Below are 20,040 nucleotides of genomic sequence, written 5' to 3' on the forward strand. Positions count from 1 at the left end.
TGGTCACGGGTTGAAGTCAACCCGTGACCATGGAGCGTGCAACCGTTCCGAAATATCGGGAAAATAAAAAGAAGTCATACCGTGGTAAGAAACCTGTTATTAGTGATAATCATTTATATGATACTTGTCAAAAAGTACTAATACCTGAAAGGTATCGAGTACAAAAGTATGGGTATCGGAGGAAAAGTACTCGATACCAAAAAGTATCGATACTTTTTCCGCGTCTCTAGTCGCGACCCACCAATTGGGAAACGCTGGTCTATGAGGTATGTATTTATGGGTTTTTGTAACCCGATCGTAAATAAATAAACAAAAATAAAGTACACGTTACCTTCCTAACTCTATGCCACTAGTTATCGTCACATGCAGGTGTCTGATCACAAAACGGACTGATAGAGAGTCAGGTGTAGCAATTTGCTTGTCATAACACTGTGCTTGTAATGTTAAAAGAATGTGATAACCACATGGTTCAATAAACGTAGCGCGAATGATTATCACTATATCAGGTTTCTTACCACGGTGTGGCTTCTTTTTATTTTCCTGATATTTCGGAACGGTTGCACGCTCCATGGTCACGGGTTGACTGGACAGCATCATTCTGTGTGCAGAAAACCAACTCACATTTATAAATATTTACTTGCCACTTCACATCATCACCCAAAACACCTACATTAGGTCGTCAGGTCATTAACCAATAGAGCTTATGATCTTTGTGTTGCACACCACCTGCCACAGGAACAGGAGCGCGTTAAAACGGTTTTGCGACAGAATCTCTTGCCCAGAAAACGCCATAACTTTATACTCAACCTTAAATATTGTAATCGTTGGTGACTTCAATTTCAATTCATGTGGTGCTCATATTAAATTCCAGTTTGAACAGTTTTCTGAATTCTGTAGACTAAAGCAATATAATCAAATAAGGAACAATTATGGAGGTATTCTGGACCTTGTTCTGTCAGATTTAAGTGGCGACGATGTCGTACTACAGGAGGCGATGACCGGAGCACTTGTACCGGTCATACCACCCACCGCTAGAGGTAGTGCTGCGCATGCCGCGCTGAACGCGCCCTCCATCGTCCCCCGGCCCGATAGATCAAAAATCTTGTCTTACTGACTGGAATTTTCGCAAAGCAGATACTATGGGATCGTACCGCAATATTTCCAACTTGGAATGGGCAAACGTACTCGTCCAGCAGGAAGGCGACGTAGCCGTGGAGGCTTTTTACGATAAGCTCTACACCGTTATTGAAAACCATGTACCTATTAAACGTGCTGGTGTATCTATCCCGGGTGCGTCGGTATTCGCCGTGACACAAGCCTGAGATTATAGGCAAGTTTAAAATTAAATTTTTCCACCTTAAAAAATATAAGGCTTTGGGACTGGATTTCAACCGCGAAGTATACAAATATTATAGAAGCCATATTAAATGTTTAATAGACGAGGCACTTAAGGCTTATTATTCGATCGTTTCAGTATGGTATTTGGCCCGACCCTGCGAGTTTTTGGTCTCATATAAATTCTAAACGCAAGCGCTGTCAGTCATGCTACAATTTTATAGATGATGATGGTACGACGGTAACGAGTCAGAAATCTGTGACTGCGTTTGCTCGTTGTTTCAGCTCTGTCTTTTATTCGGACTCCCCATTGCTAAATGCAGCTGAGGCGGAGGCTCATGCGGGTGGTGCTAGTGATGCTGCTAATGTACGCATTACACATGTCTCGGTGGACGATCTGCGCCTTGCAATCCGTCGCCTTAACTCCAGTTCGCCTGCTGGGCCCGATGATTTTCCTACATTCCTAGTAATGGACTGTAGGTCTGTACAAAAACTGCCACTTCTCCATATATATAATCTCTCTCGATCCAAAAACGACAATTTCCAAATAAGTACACGGTAAGTACCTAACGTGTTACCCCTGACTGTCGATTTCACGAAGGCGTTTGACCTTGTGGACAATTATATTCAGCTGGGGAAAGTTTCCGCGACTTGCTAGCTATCTTGGCCACCGCAAACAATATGTTAAAAAAACTTAGGAAATGATAATCTTAATATATTCTCCGGAATCTTATTGTGAAAACGTATACAGTTCCCCATAAAAGAATCGTTTACCTTAGTCAAACGAAATCGTGGTACCATAAGTTTGGACTTAGTTCTAAGGTTAATATTATGAATACCTTCTTTCTTAATGAAATTATGTATATTTTTACGGGCACACGAAAAAATTTAGTAAAAAGTCTCCCTAAACTTTTCTCTGAGAGAAACCCGAGAAACTAAATGGTACACAGAACGAATCACTCGTTTTTGCAACACAAATATGGTTTGTATATCTGCTTTTCTATAGCTGTCTTTTAATATTTGATCGATCTTTTAACTTGTGGCCCAACCGTATCGTTAGTGATCACGTCTCGGCTCAGTATGTCATAATGAGTAGACTGATTGAAAAACTTTGTTTTCAAACTTTGCGACAAGGTGACGAGAAGACTCAAATGTAAAGAGGACACTGCCCATCTCTAGTAGCAATTTAATCTGCCCTCTTTATCATAACCAATGGTCGGAAAAAGGTGTTCCACATATACAGATACATGTATAGAGACAGCTACTTGGACCGACATAGAGTCTTCCAAGAGTAGAGTTAAGAAAATCATATGTAGGGATGAAATTTTCTGGACAAACTAAAATGTCCTCTAGTGAAGGCGGGATCGTCTGATATTTTTCAAGAGCTGGTCTATGAAAAGCAGTCGCTGAATGTTGAAGGCAGGACAGGGACAAGAAAATGTGTTATATGAAATGTTGCATGTTGTATGTATGTGTAACAATCGCGAAAACCTAAGAACTCGATATGATATGTTTTTGGTCAAATGTGTCAAATCATAGTATGCCTTTTTAAAATAAGATTTTTGGTTTTAATACAAGTTCTTTAAGCCAGGTCGTCATTCAATTATTATTCTTTTTATTATTAATTTTTTTCTTTCGTGTTTTTAGTGTAGGTATTTTTATAATAGCAAAAATAGAAATAGAAATAGAAATAGAAACCATTTATTGTAACGCCACATTATAAAAAAAAACACAAAAACAAAGACTAATATAAATAAAACAGAAATAACACAAAGAACAGCGTAAAAACATTTCAACAACAAGTTGCATAATACTATACTGACATGTGTGCGGCTGTGGCGTGTACAAAAGGATCCCATTCAGTTAAAGTCACAACCAAGGCTAGGTTGTGACGCTGGTTTTCAATGGGCCCTAGCCGAGTGATTGAGAGTGACGGACGTATGCGTCCCGGAACAGATAATAAAATAAAATAAACTACGTAAATACTTATATCATGAGTGTGTATAGTGTTATTGCAGTGTGTACTCTTATATCGAATAAATACTTACATAATCTTTGCAATATATACATACAGGTATAAGTGTGTGTAGTGTGAAAACAAATTAATAAAATATTTAACACATATTTAAAGTACATTACTTCAAATATATTAAACAAGATTATCTATTTTCGTAAAATAAAAGTTCTTTGACTTCAACATTAAACAACTCTTGTTCTTACGCAGTTACTATTTCGAATAATGCTATGTGAATTAACATGTTTAAATGTTTATGATTATTAAGTTAAATAAAAATATACAATCAAAATAACGTATCACTGTTATAAACATCATTCCATTATCATATTTTATTAGAAGTAATTCAATTGACTCTAAAAATAAAAATAAAAATAAAAGATATAGGAGCGCAAGATCCGCCATATTTGACACTAGTAATAAGATGTTGTGAACTTGTGATCAAGAAGGAAATATTAGCGTAGATGTTTTTATTGTGCTTTGAAGTGTAATTTACTAATTTATTAACAAAACTACGAGTCATAACCTGTTTTGTTCATGAATCTGTTAGCTGCTCGGGCGCCGAACGAGTTACGGGAGAAGCGCGGGGAGGGGTCCCTAGCTAACACAATATAATATTATAATATAATATAAAAAATAAAAAACAATTTTGGATTTTTCAAATAGTCTTTTAAGCGGCGATAGTCAATAACATGAGATTTCACTTTCACTTGCTTTGATTGATTATTTGTTCGGTAATAATTAGAAGTAAGGTAGCCGGTTGCTTTGTATCAAATGATAAAATAAGTAAGATAAAATTTTGATTGGTTCTTCCATAATTTATTAGTGATAAAATTACTAACAATCATAAATATTACAAAAAATATTCAAAGCATAGTGGCCGTCTACAAATTTAATTTAACTTCTAAGATAAAAAAATAGTATATTTAACATATCGTAAAAGCTTACATTACAACATGGACTGGAAATTTATATGATATTTCAGTCTTTGGGAGAAATTTAAAATTACGTAACTTAATTAATTACTTTTTCGAATTCCGGATTTCCGGAAATGGTTTTACTGCATCGTAAGACAAACTATTGACATTGGAAGTCGAAGTTTGATTTTAAAGTAATTGTAATGGTTTCATGTGAAAAAACGTAATGTAAACCACATTTCATTTTGGTACATTCATAAATTTCTTACATAATTTAATATATAGGAAATGAAACTATTTTTCCGGATTTAAATCGCGTATATTTGATTTTTTCAAACAAACCGACGTTTCGGGCCCTTTACAGGTCCCATGGTCACGGTTGACAAATATACGCGATTTAAATCCGGAAAAATAGTTTCATTTCCTATGTGTAACAATCGCGAAAACCTAAGAACTCGATAATTTAATATAGTTCTAGTTTTTATAAATAACCAAAAAAAAAACAGACAATTGCAGTACCAACAAAGAACAAAAACAGAAAAACATTGAAATTCACTGTAATTAAGTGTTTTTATTGAATGTTAGGATATTGCACCACCTTGTATTCAATTATTTTTTGCGAAATTACTCCACTAGTTTGTTATAACTATTAATACATAGATAGAACGATTAGAAAAAATTCCTTCAATGGATTAGACGTCTCCTAGCAAATCGTGGCAAACGCTATGCCAACTAAACCACGGAACGAACCAGCGGACCTCACGAATTTTTCTATGTGCTTGTTGTCGGGTCTTTGTATTTGGTTTTCGACTTTTTAGCCATAGCGCCATCTATGGGAAATTTATGAAAGTATTTCGTCACCCAGTCACCTTTATAGCTAGCTACCTTTATCGATGTTAAGTGGCCTAAATGCAAATGCGTTGTCTATGACAAGGCAGTAATAATGACTATTTTGGGTCACTATTCTCAAAAAGCAACGATGCTATCTACTAAGTATACAATCCCATTTGTTATCACCCGTTTTTATTGCAGAACACCTGTCGAATTTGTGTCTAATCTTCATTGTTATCAGTGACACATGGGTTATATTTATTTAAATAATTTTGAATATTTACTCTGGATACCTACTGATATTTTAAATCCTTACGTATCTTTAAGTCCTTAAATTACTTTTGAATCATTTGATGGATTCATTATTATTTTACGAATTTTATGATACCAAACCGAATCAAACCTCTGCGTGGCAGTCCAGCTAGGTAACCGTTCGACCACAGAGGCAGTTATAAATAAAAAAAAATAAAAAACTTATTCACATTCATTTCGTATGAATGGATGAACGATGGGGTGCACGAAAGGAGCTTCCATCACGATGCATTTCATATACGCCTACGTCAGAGGATTAGCGAGTACCTTGCACCCATTAGCAAATTCTTTTAGCGGGATGGTAAGCATTATAGTGTATGCCATCCATTGAGTATATAACCATAAACAGAAACGCAATAAGGGTCATCGATCCCTGGCAACTCATCTGGCAAATGTTCCTTATATCACTTTTAAATACCAACTCTCGTTTGCGCTGAAATTACCAATTAGAAAGCTGAAATAGTACAGCGCCAACAACTGACCTGTTGTGTGTATGTCGCCGTATATTCCAAAAATATTTTGAATTTATTGTAATATAATATCTCTAACAATGGGAGGTTAGGTTAAGGTGGTGTGGGAAAGTGGTGGGACACGATCTCTCATTACCGGCAGTAGTCAAGTCTATGGTCGCAAGCGAGAGGTCGTGGGACGCGGTGAGCTCCTTCTGTGAGGTTGTAATAACACGGAAGGAGACGGCGGAGCGGATTAGAGAGGATGACGTCCTCGCTGATCCCCGCCGGCGGAAGAGGACAGGGCGGAGGCGCCGCGCGGAAATGCGCGTTTTCCCACCGTAATGGGACTCGAGTGACGAGTCGGGGATTACTCGTCGCCCGTAACATTCAGTCCCAAGAGGGTAGGGCGACTTCCACGTGTTCCAGGAAGCCGCCCCCAGGTGCACCAGTGGCAAGGGCCACTTGAGAGGGTTCGCGCGCCAAACAAAGGCCGCGAACGTCCGCTCTTTGGGGGTCGTGGGTAATGGGTAATCAGTACCATAACCCCCACTAAGCGGCTGGTTGGAACACCCCGGAGTTTTAGTGGGTAGGCTTCCTTTCTGGAAAAGAGTCCCACATAACCCCGCACCTCCCCGGGCGCGGTGGTATGCGTAACGCATTTCTCCGGGTTAAAAAAAAAAGGTGGTGTGGGAAAAACAGCAAAATACCTAATTACAAAATATATGGAATCACATTTCATCGGTAATTAAATATGTAATATTTCAATTTTAGCAAAGCAATTCACAACACCCGTTAATTGTTTCAAATTCGGGCTGGCCAATCGGAGCGCAATTGTCACCGTAATGATTTGACAGAATAGTTTTCAAACAAATTAAATAACATTTCGGCTCTATTTCTGGTTATATACTCGATGATGTCATCAATACGTGGTCCTATAATAGTACTGTAAGCAAAAGCAAAGTACATACGCCCCAATCGCCACTAAAAGGTCACCTAAGTAGGTCACAAACCTTTCCCTTGTCACGCGGGTCTCGCGTATTTAAATACAAACCTCGGTCCACATGAATTTTATTGTAGAAATGAAGAAAATAGTTCAGGAAGGGGAAACCACAGGTAAAGGCGTAAAGGCTGTAACAAAATATAATATAAAAACGAGTACAATCGTATAAAAACACTCCCTACCAAAATTAATAACAGGTTATGGTAATAATAATCTCAGTACAGAGTACTAAAAAAACCGACCTCAAAAGTACGTGGAATTACGTCTATTTGCTAAGTTTCTTTGAAATATCCCCTAGTTCGCCACTGTACAGGACTTGACACTGGAGACAATAAAAATAGGTTCTCACTACGACACTACTCAAAGTATATCGAGAGAAAAACGCCTTGAATTGGAGAAATAGCAAAATCAACTAAATGATTGCTGAAAGTCATTGCTCCTAAACTAAAGTTAGGCGCTATTTATAAAAATGAATCTTCATGCGTGAACAGCCACCCTTTGAGGTGGATGATTTTCTTCAAAATGAAATGGAACCACTATGGTAGTACCCCCTTTCCAACAAAAAAAGAATCATGAAAATCGGTTCACAAATACCGGAGTTATCGCGTAACATACATACAAAAAAAAAAAATAAGAACATACAGTCGAATTGAGAACCTCCTTTTTTGAAGTCGATTAAAAAGGAACTTACCCCAAAAGAGCCTGTAGTTTAGAAAAACTATGCTTTATAAGCAGTTCAGTTACATGATTCTCCAATGGTATGACAAATGTCATACCTTTGCTTGGATTACATGATTTAACTGGTCAGAATTCTATGTGAAGTCGAGCACGTGCGCTCGCTTCGGAAATTTAGCAGAGAGTGGCGATGGAAAGAAGAAAAGTAAGTGACGAAGTAGAAAAGGAATTTAAGAACGATTTAAAATTTCAAAGTAGGTGGCCAGGAACCAGAGAAAAGGATGAGGGAAAGGGATGACGATGAAATAGGTCGCATCGTCACACCCTTACACTCGTTCACACGGCATTGTACTGCACGTTTTTTTGCACTATAAATCTTACCGAATAAACAGTGGCGCATGGTAATCTATCACAAACTCGAATTTCTTTTGTCCGAATTTCATTACTCCGAAAACGGTTCGACTCTTTTTCATTAGTGCGATGACAGTTTTGGCATAAATTTGCAACACAGAAATGTCTTACAGCAGAAGTATCGTTTGTCCGAAAACCTAATAGTAGAATAATTATTACACATATGTATTCTTTGGGCAGAAGTTTGTTTGGTCTAATCAAGTTTGTTAGACTGTCTTTTTCCATATAATTTAGAGGGCTGAAAATTCGTTTCGACAAAATGATTATTCTTAGATAAAATTCTACCGCCATGCAATTTTATCGTAGAGTTCCAAAGTCAAAGTCAAAGTCAAAGATCATTTATTCCATAGGTAAAATAAATTTACACCTGAAAACGTCACATTTAAGCTACTGCTCGTTCACTACGCTGACCTCCCTGAGAAGAACGAGCAAGAAACTCTAGGGATTGCTCTTTTCAAATAAACTTAAATGCTCATTAATAACGCTTTGAATCAAATTTGTGTGGATTCTGGAGCCGTGTCGTCTTTCCATACACTTTATCTAACACATAGTCTTCAATTTTGTAATATGACTTTTCAATCAAAATATTTTTAATGTAGTTTTTAAACTTAGGAAATGATAATCTTAATATATGCTCCGGAATTTTATTGTAAAAACGTATACAGTTCCCCATTAAAGAGTCGTTTACCTTGGTTAAACGAAATCGTGGTACCATAAGTTTGGACTTAGCTCTAATGTTAATATTATGGATATCTTCTTTCTTAATGAAATTATGTATATTTTTACGGGCGTATAAATTATTTGAGTAAATGTACTGTGATGCCACAGTCTCCTTAACCTTTTCTCTGAGAGAAACCCGAGAGCCTAGACGGTACACAGAATGAAACGCTCGTTTTTGCAATACAAATATGGTTTGAATATCTGCCGCTTTACCCCACATGAGAATCACGTAGGACATTATACTACGGAAGTAACTTACTTCCAAAATTCTGGACTGTACTTTGCTGGTGCACTGCAAGTCCCACTTACATAATTCTCGTTATACCATTGTGCTATGTTTTTGCTGTCATATGAAATGTAATTTAAAAATAATGGTCTTGAGTATTCATTAACTAACGTTTAACTGAACGTAAAACCGAATTTGGCGCATACATTAGATATAAAACTGTTCACACGGTGTTTGTTCTGCAAAAAAACGCACACAGCTCTATACGTTTATCGAATAAGCAACGGACTTGTCAAGAAAATCGAATAATCTTTAACGTATTCGGTGTGCAGAGGCGCATAGTGTTAATCATTGACTTACAAATAAATGGACGACGGGTCTAATACAAAAACCACGAAAAAAATGTCCCTAGTCAACCTATTTAAACGTAGTGACATGTCAAGGAATATGAAAAAGCTAAAACGTTGAATTTAAATTGTAATGTCATCGCAGTACTGTCTAATTTTGCTTGCTTCGCTGTCAGTCGAACAAACGCAGACTAAAGCGTGAATGACGCTCTGTGTACGATTTTAACGCCCTATAAGTTCGGACACTTTTTAGCGCGGACCCGACGTCCATATAATTGTAAGTCAATGGTGTTAATGCATCTTTTTCACACGGAGCGAGATTATACGTTTTTTTTATCGAATAGACACCGAACAAGCGGTGTTTAGTATTGAAGTAGGTATCTTTTGGAAAGAGGGCACGCATAATCTTCTGTGGATAACGATTTATTGATATGTTTAGTGGAACCAAGGCCCGTTTTTTTCCATCATTTCTCAGATTTTTCGTACAATAATTTTTCAAATGTGCACACTGCTTCTTGATTCATTGGATCCAATGCCTTCTGTTTTCCGGTGGCATATATATTGGCGTCTTCTATGCCAATATAAAAGTGCAACAACGCGTGGATCCAACAAAAACGTGTTCCCAGTGCGTTTGATATGTCAATATTGCGGCTATCGTGTGAACATCCCGCTGTCTATCCGTTTATAAACGAATACGTGCAGGACAATGCCGTGTGAACGAAGGCTAACATGTACTTTTGACGTCATACTAGTGGTGACGTCACGACGTATAAATAGACTAATGATACCTGACAAGTATTTCGTACCCCTAGTGTAATAAGGTCATGGGTTCAACTGGTTATGGGTTGAACTTGTACTTTGTTTAAATGCAAGAATAAATGTTTAAATGATTAATTTTTTTATACGTTGCAATTTCTCTGAGGTTATACAGAGTGTTTCTTTTTTAATGGGACAATATGGGGAAATCCGAAACCAAAGAAGATATAAGGAAACTATCTATTTCTTTGTAAAAACAATGTTGGCATAGTCAATTTTTTGATCAAGTGTGAGTTGTCCATAAAAAATGAATGAAATTAATCTTTTTTTAATGCTGATGGACTCAGTTTTATAAGAGGATCATTTCATTGTATGAGATGGAAAATATCGGGACAGCTAGAAGTTGGTCTATTTTAATAGAATGATTTTTCATACAAAATTAATAAAATTTACTAGTTTTTTTAACGCGACTCAATTGTCGCCGTGATCATCAATCAACGAAACATTGCTAGAGCATTAATTCAAGTCTTAAGCATTTCGTTTATTCCTGGATAGTACTCAGTGTTGTACCCAGCTGAACTACACCCAAGTTTTCATTCAAGTTTGAGTTGGGATTGTCTGTGATTCTATGCGATATTCGTTCATTCATTCGTATTTGTCTATGAATATTTGGTTGAGTTCCCTTTGGCTTTTAAATAAGAACAATTTTAACATTGCCAAAATCAAATACGTTACGCTGAAATTTACTATTGGAAATGAACATTATTTGTTACGCTGATCGAAAGGGATATGAAAAACCTACACTGACGGCGATAATTGCTATAATTCCTAAATTACTATGATAATACTATTGGAAATTCTTAAACGAATGCAGTGTTTCAGAGAAGTTAATCAGATTTAGTTAAAGATTCTATTTAAAAATGAAAATGCACTTTTATAAAATTAAAAAAGTTTGAGCAAACCATAAATTAAAAATCTACAAAAAATAAGCAAAATGAATGAACGCACCATAGACGCTATAAATGATTTTAAAGATTCCCGCACATACTAAACAACGGATCATCGTACGACACGTTGTATGTTGCTATACGTGCGGTATCTTCCAAACATAATCCCAACCCGATCTAACAATTCACTAGCATCCCGCACAGAGTTAACCAATTTATATAACAGGGCAAAGCTGTGCGAAGAGCGTTTACTCTCTAAGGTGTCAATTTTAAAATACCTTAATCCTTAGAATAATAACGCATAGAAACCTAGTCCGCACACGCTAAGTGAGGCAAATTGAAGCGCTCCCAATGGGCCTACACGAGCGGGCGGGCCTTCAGTGCTCAAGGTCAACTTGCACCGCGAAAAGATCAAGAATTTTAGCTAAAAATGACGAAATGTGCGGTAAATGAGTGTAAAAATACATCAGACAAACATAAAATAGATACTAACATCACATTCCACAAGGAAGTAACGCGTTTCAACTTGTATTTTTATATAAATATTCAGTAAAACCGAAAATTAACCTACTACTAAAACTAGCCTACATGAATTTGATTTTTGCCTCACTTGTGACAGTTCGTTTGATATGAAACTATCATTCTATGCGTTATTATTCTAAGCCTTAACCTATCTTCGTCGTTATTGCCTAAATATATGCCTATCAATAAAACAAAGCTTGTATTATTGAAACTACCTAGATTTCAACTTGGATCAAAGTCATATTACACTTGAAAACGCCATTTTATAAGCTACTTGGAATTAAGTTTTAAACTTAGGAAATGATAACCTTAACATGTACTCCGAAATTATATTGTAATAAAAACATATACCTACAGTTCCCCATAAAAGAATCGTTATCTTTAATGACAACAACAACAACAATAACCCGTAAATTACAAACGTAAGCGAACCAGAATCTGTATTTCTGCTGTGATAAATTAATTTTTTTACCAAATCTTGGTCGAACCTATATCGCTGCTTAAATCTGTGTTCCTCCGTGTTGTACGGGTCTTGTAGGTCTTTCAACATCCGAAGCAATTGAATATGATATTCATCATTGATATATTTTGATAAAGATCACAATTCTCAAACGGTTTCGTCGTAATGTTGTGATTTTTTCGCCGATTATTATGTACCCAAGCGCAACCAGGAACTCACTCAAGTACTTCAAATTTAGTACCGTTTAGGAAACGACAAAACTCAAGCTTTTTTCTGAAATTAAGACGCATGCTGTTACTTCCTCTGATATTTACTCAGGTGAACTTCGATTACGCTTGAGTAATGTTCTGGAATAAAAACTCTGCTTGAAATCATACTCAAGTCCTGACTTGAGCATTGAATATAATTCTGGAATACGACTCTCAGTTTCTTATTAGAATCATTTACTGTATTCGAAGAAAAGAATCGGGACAGCAAAAGTCGGTCAATTTCACTTATTTATTACTAAGAAACTGTTAGTAATAGGCGTGTCTTTCTATTCGTCGTTACTAGATATCATAAAAAATCTTAACTACACCCGTTAAACCACTATTGATCTGTGCTTTAAACGTCCTACAGTGCCTAAATAAATTGTTCTGAATAAATTTCCAAGGGTTTATGCCCTCGTAAGCCTGCGTCATTCCTTCACGCATGTATGCTATAAATAGATATCAAAGCAGTGTTAATAAGTTAATTCATAATAATTATGGTAAATTTATTTTACTTTTTTCTGGTGCCATGGACACGCACATAGACAACCACAAACTCACGTGATGGCGACGCTTCACATGGCTACTTGTATTTGTTTTGATATATTTGGCAAACAATCACCATGTATAGATGGCATGTGTGACGAAGTATTTGTCTTGTTTGTCTATTCGACAAATACAGCAAACACCAAACTCGCGTCCACGCCCGCTGGTCGACTTCTCGACCCACATCCAAAGAGCCTATTTGGGCAAGTAGGCAAATAAACCGTCCACACGATGGTCATGTTTATTATTTTAACTCCTCATTTGGCTCTATGTCTAGAGGGTCATATTTTCAGTGTATGCATGTTTGTTTGTACGTCATACATTTTTCCAAGTATATCAAAGACCCAATAGCGAATACAAGTAGCCATGTGAAATGCCGTTATGAGAAATAAATGTAGGCCATACAAATATTTCTCCAGGCCCGGGGGTTAACTGCCGTCATCGAATATATAACCAGAAATAGAGACGAAATGTAATTTAATTTCTTTGAAAATTCTGCCATATCATTACTGTGACAACTGCGCTCCGATTGGCTAGCCCGAGTTCGAAACAATTGACGGGTGTCGTCAATAAAATTGTTTCACTTCAAAGCTACTTTAACCTACCAGTTAACTTGAGCTTTGCTATAAAGGATTAATTACCGATAAAAATTGATTCCGTTTGTTTTATAATTAGATGTTTTGCTGTTTTTCCCCACACCACCAAATGAAACAGCACGACATTGTTAGAGATATTATCTTTATTACAATAAATATAGAATATTTTTGGAATATACGGAGACGTACACGTCAGTTGTTGGCGCTGTCTATATTTCAGTGCAAACGAGAGTTGATATTTATAAGTGATGTATCACTCATGAGTTACCAGGTATGTATGGCCCTTATTTCGTCTCTATTTCTGGTTCTATACTCGATGGATGCTAATATTAAAATGAATTTACCTATATCTGCTGAATCGCTGCCCCCGCGCAGATTTAACCGCGCGTTGACGCAGATCTGCGTCTCCGACACCGCGCGCGTGAATCCGCGTCTCGCGCTCCTTTGCGAGGCGCGGTGCAGTGTGTTAATCGCTTTAGCGCGTTTGTGCGCTATATCCGGTTCGTATTTGTTCCGAGATAACATAATTGTAACTTTTTCATTGAAAAAAACCGTCCTCAAAAGCTTATCGGCTTTTTTCGATTTCCATGGGATCCCCTACTCTAACTTCTTGGTGACAATGGGACTGCTACGGACTCCTTTATACATTTTGTATTTTCTATTCTGGCTGTCATGATGACGATGAGTTGTTGATTACATGTATTGTGTCTAGTGAAAAGTCGACTTTACTAGCGGAAAATAATTAGTGATTTGTGATAGCCGTAACGAACCCGGAACAGCATCAGGGACCAGCTTCTTTCAAACAAAAAAATAATTTTCAAAATCGGTGCACAATTGATGGAGAAATCGGTGAAGACAGTGGCGGATACGCCCTAAGGCCCAGTAGGCCCGGGGCTAGAGCGGCCAGATTTTAGGAGCGGTCAATCGTAACAAAAAATTCGCTGATGATAACAATAAATAACTAAATATTCTAAAGGCTCATGCACCGCATCGTGTAACAATAGTCTTCCTAAATCATTTACCTACGTACATTTTATGTATAAAATATAGACATGTCAATTATTATGATGAGCGCTGAGAAAGGGGTGGCTGGTACTGACTACATGGCCCGGGGCCTACAGCGGCCAACACTGCAAATCCGACACTGAGTGAAGACACTTGCGCACTAGTGAGGCACATCTTTTACGCATTGTTGCGTAAACAATCAACGCGTGCCGATGCGAACATCCCCGTCGCACTGTAGTGTCGAGGCAGACCCAACAATACCCTTAAAGCATTGTTGTTGTTGAGGGAATTGTAAGCTACATTGGTGTATTTAGCCCACAGGTTACACGTGTAAAATGATGCACAGTAGGCTCTGAAAAGTGTGAGTTTAACCTCATTAGAACACCGTGCAAATGTGCGAGCAATCATGTTCGCTCGTCGCGAAAATGTCCTCCTTTTCCTCTCAACATCGTCATTGTCCTTGAGGTCGGCCGCAATTATGTGTCCTAGATATTAATATTATAAAGTGATCCTTGTGACATTTCGGATTCGGAAATGATACGAATCGGACGTGGTGCGAAACACAGTTTGCTGACATTACTGCTTGGCGGCAGAAATAGGTAAGGTGGCAGTACTACACTGGACTAACCCTTTCGCAAGGAGCTCTACTCCACTAAATTTATCATTACTACTGCTATTAAGATGTGTCATTATCTTCCGACGGTTAAGGTTTTCCGAAGACTACGGGCTCGACGGCAAGACCAGGGCACAGCGGGCGTTCGGGCCAAGCCCTCCGCCAGTGACACGCCTTTGCAGGCGTCGCTGGCGGACCCGGACTTGGGTACAAACTCGCTGGGGTTTGTGGTTAGCTGCAGAGACGGACATGTTTGTCTGCCCCGCTCTTGCATGTCTCTGGGGCGTCTGTCTCGTGAACATCTACCGCGTCTTATTAGCGGTCTAGGTGAAGGCCTGAAGCGAGGAGACGCGCGGGACACGTGAGTTGCCCTTTAAGTTGGAAGCTATGTTCGGACATTGTCGCAGGACACTACGTCTAGCATCTCCGGCACTAGCCCGGAGAGCTAGTAGAGGATTTAAGCTAGATATCCTCCGGTCCCTCCAGCCGCTTAGGTTATTGGGAACTGGAGAGACGTCGTTTTTCGGCGACGGGAAGTGAACGTGCCTTACAGCTCCGCCACTAATGAGGAGATTTGGTAGTGGACTCAGAGTCGACAGCTTAGCGGTGGCAACCGCTAGTAGTGCAATAGCAAACGGGAAGTGAGCGTGCCTACAGCTCCGGTACCTAGCTGGAAAATAGGGAGGGTACTGTACGTGCACCCGAGGCAGCTCACCCGAGGCTCTAGCCTCTCGAAGAACCGGATGAAGTCAAGTGACAGAGGTCTGTGACAACCCTGTACACTGGCTGATCTGGGGTCAGAACCTGAACTTATAAGGTTCCTGTGCGCGCATAGGTTATAGTGCACTTCTCGTATGTTCTCGTGCCCTCAGGGTAGGTATGGAGGGTCACTATAATCAAAACTAACGTAGAAAGATAAAGCGCTTCCTATTAAGATTTAATGATTGATTGTAGTCATTGACTTACAATTATATGGACGTAGGGTCCGCGCTAAAAAGTGTCCGAACTTATAGGACGTTAAAATCGTATACAGAGTGTCATTCACGCTTTAGTCTTCGTTTGTTCGATTGACAGCGAAGCAAGCAAAATTAGACAGTACTGCGATGACATTACAATTTAAATTCAACATTTTAGCTTTTTCATATTCCTTTACATGTCACTACGTTCAAATATGTAGGTTGACTTGAGACATTTTTTTCGTGGTTTTTGTATTAGACCCGTCGTCCATTTATTTGTAAGTCAATGATCGTAGTATATTAAACATTCTTTCTAACTATATTTAATTAACCGACTTCAAAACAGTTCTCAATTCGACGCATGTTTTTTTTTCTGATTATTGCCCTCTTCTTCTTCTTCCAAAAAAATTAAATTTTAAATACCCAACCGACGTTAGTAAGAGCGTTAATGTTTAATGACCCATAAACGGCATTGGAACGTATAAGGATTATAGATTGACAAAGAGGTAGATAAATATACCTATATGCAAGCCAAAATTATGATATAATTTTTAATTTACATTCCTTACAATGAACCGTAGCTGGAGCTTTGGGGTGTGCCCCCGCCCTTTCAAAGGGGATGGGGGGGCACTTGACTAATTCTTGGCGTAATAAATACATGTTACCCCACGCGGTAAAGGTCGCGTCACGCGATGCAATGATTGCTTTTTTTACATATATATATAGAGGATATAGGCAGTAAGTAATCTATGTACATCGAGTATATAAACAGAAATAGAAACAAAATAAGGGCCATCCATCCCTGGCAACTTTTCAGGCAAATGGGCCTTAATTACTTTTAAATATGAACTCTAGTTTGCACTGAAATCACAAATGTTCTGATCTTGTGTTCGACAATTTGTGTACTCAAGAATTAATAATTACTGTTAATGGAGATTTAATAAGTGATGATTTCCGTTCATATAGAGAACGAAATATAATATAGAAACGATTTATTACAATAAACAATAGGAATTTGTTTAAAATGGTTTTATTGCATCGTAGGACAAAACTACACATCTAGGAAGTCAAAGTTGGATATTGAAGTAATTCTAGTTGTGCCATGTAAAAATAATGAAGTAGGTAACTGACTTTTTATTACAGTAATTCTTCTTAGCGGACTAAATAAGTTTTAACAACAACTCTATATCACTCCTTGTATCTATATTCATACAAATGTATCTATGTATGTGGAATATATTTTTCCGACTATTGGCTATAAAATTATGGTTTTACGTATTTACAAAACAAACTGTGCATAAGTTGTTTAAAGTTTCATTTAATTTCTAACTAAACTCAGTCTTTAGTCATTGTAGCTACAAAATTGTTTATTTTTTTGTTTTTGGCTTCTTTCAGAGTTTGCCATAGTTGCTTCTAGATGAAAACAGCTTTGCAGAGAGCCGTTTGACCCAATTCATATTTTAAATTGACTTTTTTATTTATTTAGTGACCATTGACTCAAGCCTGTTAGTGGAAATATGAGAAATTAACATTACCATGTGAAAATCGATTTTTCTATTTTGTGCCATGAGATTTTGGGGCACTTGTACCTTATCTGATACGTGATACCTTATCCGAATGTTACCTTATCTGTATAACGTTAAATGTTACACTGCTTTTGCAGTACTTACGGGATATCTATTATCTAAAAAAACAGAAGCAAAAAGGATTGAATCATGTTTCCACTTTAGACTGTAACCCAGTTTATTTGAGTCTTGTATATTTTAAATTTATCGTAAATACTCATTGACTTACAATTATATGGACGCCGGGTCCGCGCTAAAAAGTGTCCGAACTTATAGGACGTTAAAATCGTACACAGAGCGTCATTCACGCTTTAGTCTTCGTTTGTTTGACTGATAGCGAAGCAAGCAAAATTAGACAGTACTGCGATGACATTACAATTTAAAAGCTTTTTCATATTCCTTTACATGTCACTACGTTTAAATAGGTTGACTTGGGACATTTTTTTCGTGGTTTTTGTATTTGTATTTTGTATCGTCCATTTATTTGTAAGTCAATGTAAATACTATAAAAAAACTATAATGCTATTTCTATTCCTTTTTTAAAATACTTTCTATGTTTATTATTTCTCATATATCAATTAAAACCTAGAATACAAGGTTATGAAATAAATTTTTTTAAATAACTATGGACCTGCGCAAAATTTATCAATGTATATTATAAGCTATTTTTTCATTTGGAATTATGTTTAATCTAAATAAAAAACAAGAAAAGTGTATCAATAGATCGCTGACAGACGGCCGCCATTGCAAAAAACATCTTTGACGTAAAAGGACGCGCTTTCGTTTTGCTTGTATTTATAATGAAAAGATATAATACAATTTATAACAATCACTATGGAGTCTCATTTCAATGTGTGCTATGAAGATCTCATTATAAGGTATGCCGCGACGCCGCGACGCTCCGAGGCCTTTTTTTATAATATCAAGTGACGGGACGAACAAGTCGTGCGCCTAATGTTAGGCGACACGCCTGTCTATAACAGTTACACTGCCACTCAGAGCTTGAAATCACAGATATCTGAGGGACACTGTCGCTGTGCCCGTCACCCTGAGACATAAGTTGACAAGTCCCATGCGCCTGTAATTTAATTAGCACTCTTACCTTTCAAAACCGGAGCGCAGCTCACATTCCTGCGTGGCGGCAGAAATATTGAAGGTACAGCAACAATAAGAAATGAATAAAATCCTCGTCAAAAATAATCATAGGACATTATGTAATTTTCTTATAACAATTATTATTAATTTATTTTTGGAAGATTTACAGCGAACTTTTGACAATAAATATATTTTAAGTAACAGGTTAAAATGCTAATTACAAATTTCCAGAAGTAGCACAAAAATAAGTTACTAAGTTTTTAGTCAGCAGAAACTAAAACATTATTATTGAAATGTAAACAATATTATATTATTTTACGCATTGAGAACAGGTACACTTGCTAATAGAGGGGGAGCCCAACAACACGCACATCTTAAAGACAGGACACAAAATAATGAGAGATAGGTACTCGAGCTTATACTGGTACTGAACAGACCCATGTCAATAGACGAAAAATAGATTTTGCCTATAATTAATTGGTCTTTGTCCCGGGCACACACAACACCAGTCGACACCTGAGAGGCTGGTTAGTCCTAAAGGATATTTTAGACAATAATTCCGATTTTACGGTTTATTATGTTATACATATAAGAAGGAAATGTCATTTACTTTTCGCCTACAAAATGATACGCTTACAATCCTCCTCATTATTACAAATCTTATAAAACTAACTTACTGTATCCAATTTGTCTACACTATGCTAAGCACCTTTGAATGCCTTAACCGAGCGGAGCAATTATTCCTGCCAGCTAATACTAATTAAGCAGCGGGGCCACCTCAGGCGCTGTACAATCTTCTATAACTCAGAGTGATATTACAATCAATCGCTATTTCATGTTGTATTTACTAAAAAAACTAACTCATTAAATAAATTTTGATTCAGAGCATATTCCAGTCAAATTCGACATAGAATGTTAAATAACAAAACGTTTCTAGGCAATCAATGATGGCAGATGTAAAGAACATTTTTAACCGACTTCAAAAAAGGAGGAAGTTCTCAATTCGACTGTATGTTCTTTTTTTTTTTGTACGTATGTTACGCGATAACTCCGGTATTTGTGAACCGATTTTCATGATTCTTTTTTTGTTGGAAAGGGGGTACTTCCATAGTGGTCCCATTTCATTTTGAAGAAAATCATCCACTTCGAAGGGTGGCTGTCCACGCATGAAGATTCACTTTATAAATAGCGCCTAACTTTAATTTATGAGCAATTACTTTAATGGTTGATTTAGCTATTCCTTCCATTCAAGGCGTTTTTCTCTCAATATACTTTGAGTAGTGTCGTAGTGAGAACCTATTTTTATTATCTCCTGTGTCAAGTCCTGTATAGTGGTGAACTAGGGGATATTTCAATAAAACTTAGTAATTCCACGTTTTGAGGTCGGTTTTTTTAGTACTCTGTACTGAGATTATTGGATTGTGCTAATTATTTAGTCTAGTAAGTTGTGCTCACGGCCTGCTCTCGTAATTTTAATTTAAATAGCTAAGT

The sequence above is a fragment of the Hyposmocoma kahamanoa genome, unplaced genomic scaffold, assembly GCF_003589595.1.
Source record: "Hyposmocoma kahamanoa isolate Upper Pololo Valley unplaced genomic scaffold, ASM358959v1 84, whole genome shotgun sequence".
Lineage (NCBI taxonomy): Eukaryota > Metazoa > Arthropoda > Insecta > Lepidoptera > Cosmopterigidae > Hyposmocoma > Hyposmocoma kahamanoa.